At 27.2% G+C, this 4,368-nt stretch overlaps 1 long non-coding RNA gene across 1 annotated transcript; it reads right to left on the minus strand.

Moving 5' to 3' along the window:
• Window positions 1–684: 684 nt before the first annotated feature.
• LOC130499549 (uncharacterized) lies at window positions 685–3,777 on the minus strand. The gene is made up of 3 exons (XR_008938423.1): window positions 2,192–3,777; window positions 1,988–2,123; window positions 685–1,237 (listed from the first exon to the last, which is right to left on the minus strand). It is a non-coding gene; the product is annotated as an uncharacterized LOC130499549 (long non-coding RNA).
• Between the last annotated feature and the right edge of the window lie 591 nt (window positions 3,778–4,368).

The raw sequence follows: 4,368 nt of genomic DNA on the forward strand, positions 1-4,368 counted from the left end.
ATGCAAAAAGCATTTAAAATCTTTTTCATTTCTTAAGTATTTCTACGCTTTCCAATAATGTTCTTACAAGCATTTTTTTCCCTATGTTGTTCATGTATAGTTGTTGTTTTGTATTTAAACTCTTGTATGTTTCACTTCAGATCATTCAACTTTTTTTAATCAAAATCATCTTTTTAAACTTGTTAAATCATTTCTGTTTTTATAGTTACTTATTTGTGTTTTAATTTGAAAATTCCTATGTATTATAATTTTTTTGATAATTTCTTTGTATAATATATTAATCATTAATAAATAAATTTTGGTAATCACTCAGTATTATCTTTTTAATTGCATAAAATTGAGAATTTTATTTTGGTTAATATTTAGTTATGTATTTTGTTTTTAAAAACTTTAAAATTTTAATTAAAAGATATTTTAGATAATAATACAATATATATAGGAATAATATATTATTTTAAAATATATTCTCATATTTTGATAATTATTAATTTAAATCAGCTATCTTATAAAACAAATTTAATTTGTTTTTATTTTTATTTAATTTATGTATTTTATTTATTAAGAGTATAAACGATACTAAGGCTCTAATTTTTATGTGAGAGTTTGAATCACGTCAAAAAATCACTTTGCAATTAATAATATTAGATAGATTAAGATGCACAAAACACTAACACTAACCTTCCTTATAAAAAGACAAACATGAAATGAAACATAATCATTGTTGATTTTGGAGCGAATTAAATATCGGTGAACCAGTAAAGATACACATTCATCACCAGCCAAACATCAACAAAGCTTAGAAAATTTTAGAATTCAATTTCATCTATCTCATCATCTCGCCAATTTCATCTATCTCATCATCTCGCCAATGCTTAGACCAGGAGAAGCTATATTGCTCTTTGCAGAAGCTGTAACCTTAGAGTACATGTGATGAACTTTTCAAGCTTCTGAGCGGCGGCTTGTACATGATTGTCAATAGGAAATGGGACACCGTACCGACCCAAGTCTTTGCAATGTGACAGATTAAGGGTCATGAGGTTTTGGAGGCCTGTGATTAGCAATAATAATCCTGTACTGTAGTTTTGACGAAAGAGCATCGCAAACTCAACCTCTTGAGATTCTTGAGGTAACTCACGATTTTCCTAGCGGTGTAATCTTCCAAACAGCCCAAATACTTCAAGTTGGTGAGACTACTGCAGTTTTTCCAACAGCTTGAAACACTAATTGCCCTGTGAACCTGTCATCATGAGCGATGATCAGTGTTTTAAGGTTTTTCCATGTACCGAACGCAAACTGAAAAGATGTCTCTTTCTCGCTGCACCAGCGTGGTAAAACAAGTTTCTAGATGTTTGGCATCCTGGAGCAGTGCCGGTCCGGACTAAATTGGCGCCTAAATCGCACCAAAAAATATGCCCTATACTATAACTACAGTTTGATTATATTTTTTGTATGTAAACAAAATAATGCACCATATTAGTAAACTTCATTTGTTTTCACAAAAAAATACAAAGACATAAATTTATTCAAGAAAATAACCTTTTTAAAATTTCTAATTCTATTTTCTGGTAGTATTTTCTATAAATCAAAAATAAAAAAGGAGTGTAAATTATATAATATAGCAATTACATCAATATCCTTTTGTGATATGTCTCACAAAATATTAGAACTCAGTTTATGGTAACGTTGTTTGTTCAGGTTTCATAAATTCCTAAAGAAAAAAAATAAAAGCTGACAAAAAAATACAAGAAAAGAGTTATGTGGGAGATTAGGTGACGTGGAAATGAATTTCGATCAGCAACAAAACATGGAATATAACTGATAATTCAAATCAACTATTATAATATCTTTTGTTTTCACGGCCATTGTATTGAAGATCAGCCCCAATAATTAAAGAATATAAAATTGATAATAAAAGAATAAATAGAAGTTGCTTAATTAAATAGTTTATTTAATACAAAGTAAAGGGAAGAAGATTCGAACTTGGTACCTGAAGGACAAGAGGAGAAGAGAACAAACCACTAGGCCACAGAGAGATATAAACAATTTGGCGCCCTTGTAACATATATAAAACCTGGCGCCTAAAGCCCTTGCTTTATGGGCTTTAGCCCAGGGCCGGCCCTGTCCTGGAGAAAGGAAAAAACGTTTCAGACAACAAGCCGTGAGGGCAGTCTGTTGTTATGATAAAGTTTACCTCATAGCAGCGACCAGAATATCACCCTCTTGTACAAAGGAATTATGAGAGTTGTGCGTACTAAACAAAAGTCAAAGAAGAAATTGACGACCTTTCTAAAAACATTCATAAGAGCAAGTCCATTGGTAAGAACCTATAATGGGCTCTAATCAATAATCAATACTATTAATTCTTATGGGGTTATGTCCAACAATTATTTTTTCCACAATAAAAAAATCATATATTCTATAACTGAATCTAAATAAATATTTTGTAACCACCTTTTAGTTCCATAATGGTCGGGGCTTATTAAAAAAAAACCAAATATTTTATAATTGTTTTCCTTTAATTCCTATATTCTAGGATCCATAACTGCAAAATTTATGAAAATGTACAAATAAACTATTGATATATGTCGATTTAAATATGTATAATAATTACAGCACTTTTTTTTTGAAACTATATGCACATTTTGTTACGGAAAATATATGTTATTAATCAACAATAATACATTAAATAATCCAAATTAATAACCACATTTATCTACTTTATTAAAACAGAAGTACAAATATAAACTAACCCTAAGAATTGCACAATATTTACAACCTAATGCCACTGAAAATTTAATTAAGTAAACTATTAAAAAAACTTGTCTTTTCCAGCTATTGTCGTGTATATTTGTATTTTCTGATTATATTTGTATTTTTTTAATCATATTCGTGTATAAATTTTAATCAAAATATATTTTATTAAGTAATAGCAATTTAAAAATTGATCCGGTATACGTACGGTTAAGGATGGGTTGCGGGTCGAACTCGCCCGCAGACCCGCCAACCCGCGGATTTTCAATTTTGTTTTGGTTAGAAAAATATGACCGGCACAACTCGCAAACAAATAATTTGGTACATGCACCCACTCCACTTAATTTTGTGGTTATCTATTGGTTATATATATTTTAAAAATCAATATTTAATTTATTTATTATAAAAATATATTTATAATAGAAAATTTATACATTATTTAAATTTTAAATTATTATTTTTAAATTCTTGTATTTTTAAAAATATTTACTTTTTAATTTTTACTTTTTAATTTTTACCTTTTAAATACTTTGCGGGTCAATGGGTAGCTGCGATCCAAAATCCACCAACCCACTTATGATGCCTCCTTAAAAAGACGGATATATTTTTGTTTTATATTTTTAAAAAATATAATTTTTATAAAATCAAAACTGTAACCAGTAACAAACAACAAACTGCCACATGTCAGTTCAGATTCTTTTGAAAAATGTTGTGTAACTGTTTATTTGACCAATTAGTTATTATTAATAGAATAAATAAATAATTAGATATAACATATATCAATATTTAGGTGAAATGAAAAATAAATAACTTAAAATTTTAAAATTTACTAATTTTAAAACATTACTATTTCTTTTCTTAATACTGATATATTTATATATTCTGACCCGCCATTTTGAAAGAGCGGATAAGAATCTAAATTGCATTTTTCATTCTACAGAGTTAAAAAATTATTCCCACATTTTAAATTAAATTACTGAAATAGTTATCCATGGTCAATCTACTAACTCAATGAACGAAAACTAATCAAATTCAACATCTAGACGGTGTTTAAAACATTAATTAAACCATAATTGATTCCTATTAATTTGTGTAGTGAAAATAATCAATACTATTAAACAGGAACATCACCTATTGATATATGTGTGGTCCAACTATTTTAATATAATTGTTAAAACCTCTATTAATTATTTAAAAAATATTAGACATATAAAAACATATATATAATTAAAAACACAAATATAAAAGTTAATTTTTTTTCAAAAATGTAAAACAAAAAATATACCCGATCTTTCAATGATGGGTCATAATCTAGTATTTATTAAATTATAGTATCAATATTATTGTTTACATGTGATATAATTTTTATTTATTGGGCTTACTAAGGTTGTTGACAGTTTTTAATATTAAAAGTAGTGGTCACTAATATTTTGGAACTAAAATATGACTTTACAAAATATGTATACACCTTAGAATAGAAGTAGTTAAAAAATATTATTTTATTAGTAAGAGTATTCATTAGAATTGAATTTATCTGATGTATCCACAAAAATAAAAAAATTCATATAATATTCATAACCGTATTTCTATTACGTAGTTAACATAACTGATCCGAAA

This window comes from Raphanus sativus, chromosome 9 (assembly GCF_000801105.2).
Source record: "Raphanus sativus cultivar WK10039 chromosome 9, ASM80110v3, whole genome shotgun sequence".
In the NCBI taxonomy this organism is placed as follows: domain Eukaryota; kingdom Viridiplantae; phylum Streptophyta; class Magnoliopsida; order Brassicales; family Brassicaceae; genus Raphanus; species Raphanus sativus.